The sequence below is a fragment of the Tyto alba genome, unplaced genomic scaffold, assembly GCF_018691265.1.
Source record: "Tyto alba isolate M040663 unplaced genomic scaffold, T.alba_DEE_v4.0 Super-Scaffold_1, whole genome shotgun sequence".
Taxonomy (NCBI): Eukaryota; Metazoa; Chordata; class Aves; order Strigiformes; family Tytonidae; genus Tyto; species Tyto alba.
In genome coordinates, this window is record NW_024881261.1 from 41,790,841 (window position 1) to 41,805,343 (window position 14,503).

General features: G+C 37.7%; 1 pseudogene; it reads right to left on the minus strand.

Annotated features, from left to right (window-relative positions):
- LOC122153255 overlaps positions 1 to 14,290 on the minus strand; it is a 37,759-nt pseudogene extending 23,469 nt beyond the window's left edge.
- Between the last annotated feature and the right edge of the window lie 213 nt (positions 14,291 to 14,503).

Consider the following 14,503-nt stretch of genomic DNA (forward strand, 5'->3'; position numbering starts at 1 on the left):
TGAAGCAAAATTGCAGAGTATGTTAGAAAGCACCTACACCAGTAGTTTCAGTTGCCAACACCATGCAACTAAGGTCTATGTTGTGATTTCTTTCTATTAGTGGGCAAATCATATATGCACACGCATATCTAAACAGCTAAAGCAAGTTGCTACATATTCTTTCAAATGGATAGATGAGATGCAAAGCTTTGTTTTAGCTTCCCAGTGATTAGAAAGGATTCAGGTACAATTTAACATGTAACAGCTCGAGAAACAAGAGTAACGTGATCAAAACAATTAATACAGGAATTGTACAGATATGATACTTCAGATTCTAGTAATTTCAATCAGCTTTTTATGACACAGAGCAGATATTTGATTTAATCTATTCACAAGAATAAGAAGGTGCCAAAATTGAGGTAAAGCAAGCCATGAAGACATTCAGTGGCATCCGCTGGGAAGGAGGCACAAGTAGAAGACTTAGATAGAAAAGCACTTGTAAAACTGAAGAACTCTCTTCTTTTGGTCTTTATTAGAAAAGCTTTACAGTAAGTACTCATTTACAGGTACTTCTGTAGAGTCACAATTGTAAGTAAGGAGAAAATCCAATCTTTAAGATCAGTGAAAAGCTTTAAAACAAACATTCTCCTGTGAGTAATTCTATATGGTTAGGAGTATAGTGAGAAGAAAACCCAATCTATAATCTTAAAATCAGAGGATGGTTGTAGAAGATATGGTACAGTACTACTTTCAGAAGTCATGTAATGTCATTATTCAGAATCATAAATTTTAGCTGTATTTGTCTGTGGTGATTAAAATGAATGTATTTAGTGAAGTGTGTGACCTTTCGGTGTCGCTGTAATTCATCTGCCACATGGCTATCAACAAATGCTTACATTTTATGGACTGACTTTAGGTAACATATCTGAAAACACGAACCATTTGAAAAAAGCAATTCTTGTCATAGAAGCTACTTTAGAACATTGCATCTGTTATTAGATACACAAAAGCTTTGCAGGGAAAACCGTAACTGAGTATTTGTTAAATGTTGGCTGATAAGGAAGACAGCACAATTAGTCTAGCATCAAAAGGGTCTTCTAAAAAGAATCTTAACTACAAGCTGAATCGTAATCCACTATGGATCCATTTTGTTTAAGATGCGTAAGTCTTTGTAGAGAACACAATGGACATGAGAGGTGATCTTGTTAAATTGTAACCCGAAACAACAATGCAAAAGGCTGTAACTTCAGCTTCAAGCCTAATTTCATGGTCAGAGGATACTAACAGACTAGTGTGTACAAGTAATCCATAGAAAAGGGATCAGGAAAGAAATAGAATAATGCAACCTTGTCTTAATACCTCAAGTTGTTGGTTTTGATTGGTTAGTTTTTTTGCACTGTGACCTATTTCACGGTCTAACCCCTACACAGCTAGAACCTAATGCAAGTAATATGCATTTTAGGTTACAGAATCAGAGCATAAAACATTTGGACAAACAAGGTACATCTCCACTAATAGCACAAGGAAGTGAAGTGAACTGAAATTTACCATTTCCTATATTGTAAGTTATCCAGTAGGTAGGTTTACCTTTTCTGACTTCCTGGCACAAAATACAATGTTTCAGTTTTCCACACACATTACTACTCTCTATTATTTTTAAATATTTTATTACGAAGTTAAATAATACATTGTAAGTTAATGCTGTCATAGTTCAATGGATTACCAAAAGCCAGAGCTATCTTGGGTTGCAAGCCAAGGCATTTTGTACAACAAATATTTGAAATATGGTTTAGCAATTAAACTTTGACTTCAAAACAGTTCTAAAATGTATTTATGCAGCAAAACAACTGACTCTTACAGCAACCTAGAGTGAAATTCAGATCATGCATAAAACCAATATACAGATACATATATACACAAATATACGTTTAACCAGACTTCTATGCTACTCTCCAAAAATTTAAGTCTGAATTTTACACTCTGAGTAAATCCAGTTTAAATCCTGGGTTCATTCATTCTGTTGTTGAATGTAGCTTATAACACCATCTGTTTGTGAATCAACACAAAGGTGTATGTACATTGAATAAACTCTAGAAAAACATTTGAGCATAGAGATTTCTTATCTCTCTGCATTTATTTCAATGTACCTTACCTCATGATCTTTTTGTGATTGTTTTTCCAGTGCTTCAAATTCATCCATTTCTATTTTTTCCTTCAATTTCTCCTTTATTTCATTTATTTCCAATTTCAGCTGCTCTTTTTCCAACGCTAGGCTATTTAAGTTAGCTCACAGGACATTGACCTCATTTACAGCCATATCCTGAAGAAGCAGCCCAAGAAACTTTAGAAGATGATGTTGCAATGTCAGTCTTATTTCCAGAAAATACACAGACTTGCCTTTTCTGGTGCTAATGCTTCACAGAGTTGCACAGATTCTTCGAAGTCTCTCTGACTCTAGAAAAAGAGTTGCTTTCACTTACCTGATCTACAAGATCAAGCAAGTTTATTATATTCTTTGTTGCTTGTCTTTTCATAGCTAGTCCTGTTTAAATACCAAATCTTACTAGATCATTCATCACAAAACCACAGAATCGTAGAACTATCCTACAACTTCAGAGATTACCAAGAGACTTTCTAACCAGTTACAATAATTCTTCAGATATATAGGAGAATATTGTTGTTCTACAGAAGAGTAAGGCTGATCTTACTGAGAAGCATGTAATGTGTATGCACTGTATTAGACAACCGAAATAGATTATGATGTTACACAATTCACGTTAGGTCCAGCAGTCCATTCTACATCCGAAATTTGGTCAGGAACCATAAGACATTGGTTGTCATATTCAGAACTCTCTAACATAGCTGAAGAATAATGTATTAAAAAAATTACACAGTAGCAGTAGATTTTAAACTGGACATCAAGAATTATTTGCCTAAAGAGTTTTATCACCTTGGAAACAATCATTCAATGGCAAAGATGTGGCACATCAAGTAGGACTTCTGAATATCATTATTTTCTCTTACAAAATGGAACAACACTGAAGTCCAGTCCCGACAGTTATGCTGACCACCTTATCACAAGTTAATACTAACCTAGGCTGTAATTAAGTATATATTCTGGATTTGGAAAAGTGTTTAAGTGTCAAGGAAAGAACCACTCAACAGTATCCTGCAAGATTTTTAAAAAAGCACCACTACCACCACCCCCCCATACAGAAAAGCCCCTGACAGTCCACACACAGGCAAAAAAGCTTGACAGAAGGATAGGTAATAAGGCTGTAAGAAAATGCAACAATATCGTGCAATTATTCTGTTGTCTACAGTTCAGCTTTCTCTGTCCCTTGCTCCTCTAATGAATTTCTCCGTATCTGAATATCTCAATCTGATCTTTGAGTAATAACTTCTCTGTTCTTGTTGAGGATTTTGGAATTTCACACACACCACCTTATTTCCACCACCACCCACCCCTGCCCTCTTTTTTAGGGGATAACATGGTTTGGATGGATAATCTGCATCAAATAACAACTTTGGCTACTTTTACAGAAAAAGGGGGGTTGGGGTAGGCTGCACAGAAGTATTCATAGACCCTGCTTTTTACTTCACAGCTCTTACCTTTGGTTTTACAAATTAAAAGCTCAATATCCAGAAGAGGGGATTAAAAAAAAGTAATTTCTTGGAAAGTATGTACAGGGACATTTGTTTGTCTTGATTTTTTTTTGGTGAGGTTTTTGTTTTCCTGTTTTTTTTTTTTTTTATTATTTTTTTTTATTTTATTTCTGCTATCGGAGACACAACTTATACTTAGTGTCCCAAAGGGTAATGCTTGCGAAGTTATCCAACAGAAACTACCAGTATTACAGTGCTAAAACCACTTCTCTTTCAGGCAGCGTTCTTTACTGGGAGTCAAATTTAATTACCTTATGAGCTACAGGTAACTTTCAAAAATGGGTTAATGGAACATAATTTGAGTAGTATAGTGCCAACAAAATGTAGGTTTTATATTGTCAGCAAATTAATTTCCTTAAGTTAGATTTAATAAAAAAGGGATTCTCATTCCAGAGCTGCTTTGCAGAGTTTCCTTAATTTTTCCTGAAGATACTTACAATCCTCCACATCTTGTAGTGACAACAGCTTCATTTTTTTTGTTTCTGTCACCCTTGGTTTTTCAAAGTCTTCAAAATAGCTCACATTCGCTTGGTTTATTTTACCAGGAGCCCAAGTAACTCTTCTTCTTCTCTTGGCCTTAAAAAAAAACAAACAGTGATAGAACCAAAGTCCTAAGTAAAGAGTAGATGTTGCATTAGGCTAGTTCTACAACATACCAGCAGCTGACTAGACAGTGATTTACAGTTTCTTCAAAATTAAACTACAGCATAAGAGTTTGAAAGCAGAAGTCTCTGCGGTCTGTTCACTGCAAAGCAACATCGAAATGGTACTCATTCAGAAGTTATTTTAAAAGTTACCCCTTTAAAAATAAGAAAAATTATGTGAAACTTGCCTATCAAACTTATTCTTCATTGTCAGTATAATCCCATGCATTTAATATTACTTTTTGCAAAGTATTTCAGAGTTAACAAATAAGGTCTAGAACAGGTGCTTACTTTAGCATTCTGTTTTGAAGAAAAGGAGGCAGAAGTCACCAGCATCTCAGTTAAGTTTCGTATCCTATCTTCCTGTACTTTTTGAAGAGAATTTTTTTCTTCCAACAGCTGGGCCAATTGGTCTTTTTCCATTGCGTGAATTTGAGTCTTCGAAGACACCTTCCATAAAAAGAATATTAATCAAACTGACATTTTAAGAGCACAAACTACTCCTAAAGATACACAATTACTAACAGTTAAGAAAAAAACCTACATACACATATTCTTTTAAGTCTGGAAGAGGCATCTTGAAATTCTCAGTTTCATTGTTAAATATACAATTTTCCTGTAGACTTAGTATTTAAAGGGGTCAGAACTCCCAGACACAATACGCCTCAGATTTTTCTAGTAACCAAAAAAAAGCATTCTTTCAAGTGTAACACAGTTTAACATGACCTTCCACGGTGCCAGAAGCCTGAAGCTCTTTGAGAACTACTATTCAGCTGTCAAATAAGAGCAAGTTACTCCAATGCATGTGGTCTCTTAAGATTTGGAGTACTGAAAATTTATTCTGTTGTAAAGCAACTGCATTACAGTAGCTATTTTTTTGGACAACTTTATCATAAGCTTACAATACTTTAGAGTAATTTGAAGTTCACACGGGATTTTCCAAACTCTTCTGTACTCAAGTACTTTCTTTACTACCTACTATCTCAGAAGACAGCAAACAGTTCTAGGTGCAAGTTTATACTGCAAATTAATTCTCTTAAAGAGGTCAATCGTTTTTGCTCAAACTTTTCCTATACTTATTTGTAAAAAGTCTATTTTGATGTTTTAATTCACCAAAAGGAGTATGTTTAGAATTGTCATTTTCCTGTGTTGTATCTTTTATTATCTATGCTCTAAAAAGATTTGCAAGATTGCTCCTCAACTCCACAGGTTTTTGGAAACAGGCAAACACGTGAGACTACACCGTTTGTTGGGAAGTTGCTACTGTTCATTTTCTAAATGTATCTTCTGCCTATACATGACGTAAGTTTTGCCAGTGATCTTAAGTAGTTTCAACTTCTTGCAACTCAAACTGAAGTTAAACATCAATAACGAAGAATAATATGAATTAAGTTGGAATCTGTAACTGATATTCAATAATCTATATTGCAATCAATGACTCCTTTTGATCTGCAGCAATATTAGAGTGCTATAAGGCACGATAAATTTTTTTTTCTTAAATATATTAACCTAGAGAAAGAAAGCAATTCAGTTAGTTGATCGCATTCAGTGTTAGCTTTCACACACATATGTTGACTATCATCAGATGTTCTAAACTTCGCATTGCCTTTTCAATTTCTATTCTCAACAGAAATGACAAATATCACTTTAAACAGTGTACCTACCCCTCCAAATTTAACTGGCTTTGGTTTAAAACAGAACGTTTCCAAATAGCTATCAGTACTAAGGACAGATTAATTTTAATAAGTTTATTACATACTTCCTCCAACTGCTTTTTCAAATCCAGAATTTCTTTGCGATATCTCTTCAGAAGGGCATCATCGTCAAGTACTTCATTGACTTTCGGAGTATTCTTCATTCTTTTGGCTGTATTGGCAAACTGCAAGAATATTCTTTCATAGGCAACAGTTAAGAGAACTAATATATCAAAATACTTATGCTGTCTCATATTTCCCAACAGAATCGAAGGGACAGTTTATTAAATAAAGAACAATGTATAATCAAGGACACAAATATTTACATTTGCTTATTTTTCCATGTATTCTATTCTTTGAAGATGTAAGTTTTCTTCACTTGATATTATTACCTAAAAAGCCCAACATTTAATCAAAAAATATAGCCAGTTATTTTTTATTTAATAAAAAGCTCAGAAGACCACCAAAAAGGAAGACAATCCTACCTAAACAATACAGTTCGTGAATAGTTTAATTATCCTAACTTCCTCCAGGACCCATCTAACATCCTGTGTCAATGAAGACTTGTAGTTCTAATTGTGTTTGGAAGAGGAAAGTGAGGAAACAGAGGTTATCTCCTGCCTGCAAGGTGAGAGAAGGAGCTTTGCTCCAACTGCCAGAAAGTTCATTAGACAACTTTGCACAAGATGACAACTGGGAAAAGATACTGTGTACAAAACAAGTACTTCCGAGTCCGCAGAGGTCCTTTAGAAGAGTCAAGTGACTACAGATACAGCAGATTACATTTTCCACCCCTCCAATATGTCTACAATGAAGCCCAGAGTCAGAACACTGCCTAAAACAAGTTGAGATGTTTTACCTGAAGAGTCCCGAGTGTTTCATCAAAAGAAACAGGAGTAATTGTACAAATAATAACTGTCTTAGCATTTCCTCCAAGGGAATTCTGCAGAATTCGAGTCAACTTGCTATCTCTGTAGTTTATGAAGCTGATGAACAAGGAGGAAGAAAAAAACAAAAAAAAAAAAAAAATCAGGAAAATTAATATTTTTGTGGAGGAAAAACACACAGTAAATATCTTTTCTAGAGGTAATAGGTTACTTGAAATAGTTACCTACATAAAATATGATTAGATATAAAAGATTTTAATTTCTTAGTGTATTAGCAACTTCTCTTAAAACACATATACAAATACAAGTGCTTACCCAGAAGGGTCATCACAAAGTTTTTTGATAACTTGACCCAGAACGAACAAGCTCCGGTTTATACAGCAGCCTTCCTTCAGTCGGACACCTAGGTATCACACAGTAAATACTGTTGTTATTTATTTATTTTATTTTAAAAGCACACTAAGATACATTTTCAACCTGTCAGGCTTTTGTGCTATGTTATGCTCAGAGGGATTATCCAAGAATTAAATCTCAAGTTCCACAATGCACTATGACCCATCAGCACCCAGTATCAAACTCTTAATAATAGCTAAAATGCATCAAAATAAGATCGTAATCTATCACAAATAAATATGAATAATTTTTACATAGCAAGTAGCTGGGGTAATAAGAACTTTATTTTTGTTTCCTGTTTAAATTTTGCAAATGCCCATATTTACATGTGTAAGCATAACATACCAGCCTTAGATACAACTTTTAGGTTAGTCATTCCTTGTAAGAGAGAATATTAACTTGTGTTCCTCCCAGATCACTTATTTTATGATAAAGGCATCTCTGTGCAGCTTCATGCTGTCATTGTTAACAATCAAGCTTCCTTTTAGCTAGAGACATCTATTCACTCTTCACCTTTGTATGAGTCCCTACGAGCTTCCAATGATTTATTTACTATAGGTTAATCTTTACTGATTCATCTCAATTCTATTAGTTCAGTGCATGACTGCTGCTGGATCTGTTGTTCTAGAAAAGCCACACTACTAATTGTTTGCACTTTACAGCATGTTCAGTACTTCCTGGGTAGAGCCTGCCCTACCAAGGGGAAAAGGGATGATTTATAAACAGTAAGTAACACAATGGCACATAGATCAAAATTTCCTTTCTATCATAGTCTCTCATAAGAGTTAATTACCAGAAGTGGTCATCAGCAGAGCCTAATTTAACACTCACCTTCAGATCCTGTTTGACTAGCTCTTTCACTGCCTGCCAGATCTACCAAGTTCTGCAAATTCATTAAATATTCACAGGTTAGTTCTGAAGCAATTTAGTTTGAGATCCCCTTAATTCTAAATCTCTGCTAAGAATTTCATAAACTAAATTACATTTGAAATAAACAGCTCTGTCATTATTGGAAGCAATCCATAGCTACTACACACATACCAACCAATACTTTCAAGTTATGTAAGACAATGGAGTAAACACGTATGAACTCTATCGTAGCACCCTAAGCAGTATTTCAGACTTGCAGTACAATTCCCCCTAGCCTCAGTAACAGAAAGATAACAGTTTCTCAGTACAGAAGTGTTAACGACAGATTCAAGCCACAGAAAGCTTCACAAGTCACAGATCATCCAGTCCAGTCTTTCATGGGAAAGAAAGCCTAGATGAGATTATCTAGCACCCTGTATGTCTCTCCTTGCCTGTCATTGTGGGAATAAGGAAAGGAAGAAATTAAATACCAGAGGAAAAGCCTCACTCTGAATTTGGTTCAAAGTCAACTAGAACTTTATAGCTTCACATAACGATTGGCCTGAGCAAGTAGCTCTCACTAACTGGTTTCTGTTTCAGAAGGGTAAAATCCTGTACTAACTTCACCAAGCAGCAATAGACCAAAAGGGCCAAAAAACCCCCTCTCCCCTGCCAGTCTCAGTCCAATGCACCGAATAATGATAAACTCACTTCAGTTTGCAACAGGGGAGCATTGCCAAGAGCAAATGCTGCCACCCTCCAATTTATTATCCCCATTTACATCCTTTGTTTGTTTTTCCCATCCTACTGACCCTCAGATCTAGTCTGTTTACTGACCACTCGCTCATCCCACGCTCCACAGCTGCTGTTCTGACCTGCAGCTTCTCACACTCCCAACAGGGTGTTCCGCACTCTTGCTTCATTTACCCACAACCATCCTTCTAGTCTGAGGGTCAGTTTACAATTTTGCTAACCACCAATCTTTGTTCCCACCCCCCCACGTTAGCAGAGCTTACTATAAAGTCAGTTGGAACTGAGAGACAGGGTGGAAGGCGGGTGGTGTAGTAAGAAGAGTAGATCCCATAAGCTATGGTGAGAAAAAAAAACTGGGCAGGAGGTTGTTCAGGTACTGCATGAGCAGTGTTTACACTCAGAGCCCAGAGGGTTTTCACATGAAGCCAGAACAGAAGGCTATTTCCACAATGCATGTGATTGACTTAATGCTACTCTCAATTCTGAATAAGAATGCTCATGCAGATTTCAGCAAGCTCGAATGCTTTCATATTGATTTCATCCTTCCAGTTGATATGGACTCTTTTCTGAGAATCAAGGAAAGGTTACATAAAGGAGGCTTCAGAAACCAAAGCACTCCCCTAGGGATCAGCAGTGTGTTCACCTGAGCTTAGGATATTTCATATACTAGTAATCCAAAGAGACACTAAGTGGGCTTACTTTTGAAAAAAATTAATCTTCTGGCCATTGCAGCTGTAGGCCACATGTTCTTTTAACAAAAACTAAATTTAAGTGTAAGAGAAGCCTTAAAGTTACCCACTTTGCAAGTTATTTCACTAGGCTCGTCAGTGTGGTCAGGAACAATTGTAGGGGAAGCTGTGTTTAACAAAATGCAAGAGCACTCTTGACAATAGCCCCTTGCACTCCTGGGAAGGGCATAATACTCCCCAACCCAGCATGAGCTGTCTAGGAACTGTTCCCATGTCAGAATTGCCTTTGGTGGGAAGATATCCTCTAGATAGCACACCAGGAATCTCTCTCTATACAGATGATCAGAAGCATGATTTCTGCCTAAGAAATGTCCGCTAGAAGCATACAAAAAAGCATACTTGTAGCATCATTATAAAGTAACAGTCTCCCAAGAAAGTGGCAACAGTAAATAGGCATTTAAGTAGAGAATTCAGTAACTTCTCGGAATAGAGCTTACCAAGTGGGATACCATCACTGCTCCATCACAGTTTGCATTTGCAGGGTCACTTCGTTCTCTGCTTTCAATGATCTAGAAAGAAGTGGAATAAAATTTGTAATTTCTAAAAATAATAGAACCCCTCCTAATAGTGAAACAGTTTTTACCATTCTGAAGATAGTGTGAGAACGACTGCTGTGTTCATTCATTTTGGTTTCTCCATAATGGCGATTTTCTGCCAAAAAGCAATATTAGAATACCTCTGCTTATATTCTGATAAACTAGAGATAACAGACAAAAAGCAGAGTTTTAAAGCTACCTGAAAAACACTGATTTCTGGATATAATCTCAGAGATATCCCATGATTCTAGAGAACCCATTCATCAATGCTTTTCTAAGGTATCAGCTGACACTGGTTAAAAAACTTACTTTCTCCTTTTCTGATCCATTCCATAACTTGTTCTGGGGTAACCACCACCTCTTCAATCAGATCTTCTACATAGGTATTCCTCTTCAGAACAAAAACAGTAATAAATTTTACTGAACTCTAAAATGCACTTCCATACATTAAGTTAACATTACCAGCAATTATCATGGTATTTATGCCAGTTTGTTTCCTTCTTAAAAGGAAGCAACATCAGCCTAATGCATTTTTACTCTGAACAAAAGGAATGGAGAAGTTTAGACCTTTACCAGAACTATAGCTTAAAGGCACAAGAATCAAACAGAGATCTAGAAATTTTCCTAAATATAAAACTGCTAAGAGAAATATCCTGGATATTTTCTGAGGGAATCCAGAAGTATATTACTCAGGAAATATTCTAAGGCCATAGTCACACAACTGATAAGTCTCCCTTCTTCCCAAGTCCCCAAAACACTGAACATTTAGGGCACTGACAGAAAAATAAACCCAAACAAAAGCCAAATCACCAATTTTTATTATTTGCTACAAAACTCAATATAAACAAACCAAAGATGGCATTAATATACTTATTTTCCCCTACTGATCATCTTACCGAATAGTTCTAGTGTGATGGCTATTCTAGGATTTCAGTAGAAGTGTTATCAACTTCGTAGATGATATGAAGATGGTATTAAAGGAACAGTACATCTGTTGAAAGCTTCTAACACATTGAAGCTAGGTGCTTAACAACATGCTTACAGAAGTTTTATTAGCTAGACAACTCCCAAGCATTCACTGTCAAAGCTAAATAAAATATACTACCCCTGGAAAATTTAGGGGATTAAGTATACTTTTACAAATGTTTATAAAGATAAACCAGCAACAGCAAGCCCAGCTTCACTGTTGTTATTCTATTACATAGAGTGCCCTTCTGCTAATTCTGAAGATAACAATTACACAATTTGACACAGTTTTCAACTAGATGCCTCTGAAGGGGTGTTTTGTTTTTTAATTTCTTTTACTCCAAGCAGACACAACACTTACATTAACATCCTCACGAATTCCCAGAGGTTTCTTTTTCCGGATGTCACAAAGCAAATCTGTAATGGTTTCATTGTAGATTTCCATGTAAGAAACCCTTAGCAAGAATTCTCTATCTGGAATCTAATGTTCAAAGAAAAAAAAAAAAAGACAGACTAATCAATTAACACCTTTTAATACAAGTATTAACTCAAAGGTATGTTTGGATATCACTCCACAGATCTCTTCCCTGTCCTGCCCCCCCCAGCCATTCTCTTTGCACTTTAGCACCCACCAATATAGAATCCTTTTTCCTTCTATCCTACCTCATTCCAGCTGCATTGATGGTCTATCACCTTTAGTAGGTTATAAAAGATAACTGCCCTAAAGAAGTGTGACAATAGCTCTAGAACTTAAATGCCCTTGCCATATCTAATTTCCTCCTGCTTAGGCTCTTCCCTTTATGCATACCTAGTCCTCTCTCTCTGCTTGCTTCAATTTGCTGCTGCTGCTTCTTCCCCTGCGTCCTTGGTAGAATGAGGAAAGGCCGCACAATGGACTCAAGGCCTACAGCACCATGGGAAGTTTTCTCAGGTTTAGTAGACCCCCTAAGGTACTCTGCACTTCCTCAAAGGAGCAGTGACCATTTCATGTCACTGATAACGATTACCTGAAATCCTCAAGGCAGAAGGAAGTGCTCTGCAGGTAACATTTTAGAAATCACTGTTTTAACTTATACTTTATCCTTACTTCCTATTAGCATTGAGCAATTAGCCTAAGATTCTTTTGAAAGCCTGAAATAGGTAAATTTAGTGTCATAGTCTTTCCACTAAAAAAGTCTCTATTACTGTTATTTTTTTTTAAGTTTTAAAATTGCAGAATAAACACAAAGCTTCATATAACCTTATTTACTACATTAATGACTGAACATCTGTTTATACCTGTAATAAAGGTTTAGTATATTTGCAAGTTTAACCCCCCTCAGTGCTGTTCTGATTTGACGATTTGATTCCAACTGAGAGTCCCATTATCTTTTTTTTTTTTAAGCCGCTCATCTTTGCAAGGCTAGCAAAGCAATTGCAACACATGGTCTAATATAAATTTATTTCCCTCATAAGCACCTTGATACTAAAAATTAAGTTTTAGGTAACAATCACAAATATTATTAGTCCTTTCAGTCACTTCAGTTTAATGAAATTGCTCACCTCACAAATAAGTTTGAAAACATGTTGAATAGCCTTAGGGATAACGCCCACAGAATCTTCATTTCCCATCATTGTGTACGTCTTCCCTGAAGCAGTCTGTCCATAAGCAAAAATTGTGCCTGGAAAGATTGTTAAATTTTACTAATCACCTGTGAAATATACTACAAAAAGGATTTAAACACAGTTTTAAAACTTACCATTATAACCTTGCACAGCTGACTGTATAATTGAAACAGCTACCCCTTCATATAACTGCTGAGTGTTGTCACTTGAGTGAAAGACACGATCTTAAAAAAGTAAAATTGAAATAAAGCATGTGAATCCATTGTACTGCCAAGTCAAAAATAGCCTGTCACCTTACTCAGTATTGCTGATTTCAAATCCAGTAAGTGGGGAATTAGATCATTTGTAGGATGATTAAAAAAATGCAATTGTGACACTACTAACTCAGGCTTTTTTTAAAAAAGAAACATTAAACCCAGAACCAAGAAAGGAACAATGAACAAACAGACAAGTCAAAAAAACTTCAGAATGATTGACACAGTTAAATAGTCATCCCATTTACTCCTAAAAACAATTATGGCTTGTTTATATATGAAGATTGTAAACCTGACAAAATAGATTATTTGCTAAAAACTTGTCTGCAGCGTGTTTTTATTAAATTTATAATTTGGGAAACATCTTCACAGTGACTACATTCATATTAAAAAGAGCAAAGCAGTTAGTTATGAGGCTCTAACGTCTACAGTAGGCACTTTTCCATTTTGGGTTCCCCCACCTTTTTCTCCCCAAAAAGGTCTGGACTAGCCCTAATCTAGTCCATCTGTAACTGGAATTTATATGGAAAGAATCCAGATCACAGGTTTCGAAACTGCTTTACAGCATAAATCAGAAAAGGGAAAGCAACATCCACCGGGAAGCTGACTTCAGAAGCACGTTCCTGGTACTGACTAAACTAGAAATCCTGTGTGCCCCAGCGGCATGCCGCCAAAACTATCAAGTTGGGAAAACAGTTCATGGACATTGCAAAAGCTAAGGTCTTGATGTTAGTTGCTATGTTCAAGCAGCACAGTAACAAAGTTTCACGTAAGCATCAAAAAAAGAACCGCTTTCATATTCTTACCGTAATTGAATACTTTTGTACCATTCACTTCGGAAATAGTATTATTTTCACTTTTCCAGTGGAGCGGCACTTTATCTTCTAGAGCACTTTCTCTAAAAGAAGATATCTTCTGTTAGCTTTCCCCGGCTAGGGCTCTGCTCCTGTAACGCGCCCTGCCCCCCGGCCGGCCCTCGCCAGCCCCGGCTCTCTCCTTTCTCCACCATTCGCGCCCCCGCCTCCCCATCTCCGTAGGTCGGCAGCCGCGCTCGCAGGGGCCCAGCCGAAAGCGAGGGGGGGGCACGGCAACGCTCAGGGCGGCGGCGGGACGCCGAGCCGCGGGGCAGCCTCCCCTCAGGCCGGGGGCCCGGGCGCGGCCCTCCCGCCCGGGCAGCGCCTCACCGGGCGTCGAGCGGCCGCACACGCACGCAGACCGTCACGGCTCCCTCGTCCGCCATCCCCGCGGCCGCACGCCCGGGCCCGGGCCCGCTCCTTCCCAGGCCGCCGGCACCCAGACGAGCAACGCAGCAGACCAACTGCCACCGAAATTTAAACGCCTCCCGAGGCCGCTTCCTATTGGCCCGCGCGAGGGCGGACACCGCGGCGGAGCGTACCACTCGCCAACGGCTGGCGGGGGGGAGCAGGGAGCGCGTAGTGAGAGATCGATCGCTGAGCAGCCCCAGAGCCCTCACGCGACACACCCTGCCATGGTGCCGGCCGGGGCTGCGGCGGGGGGGGGGGCAGCT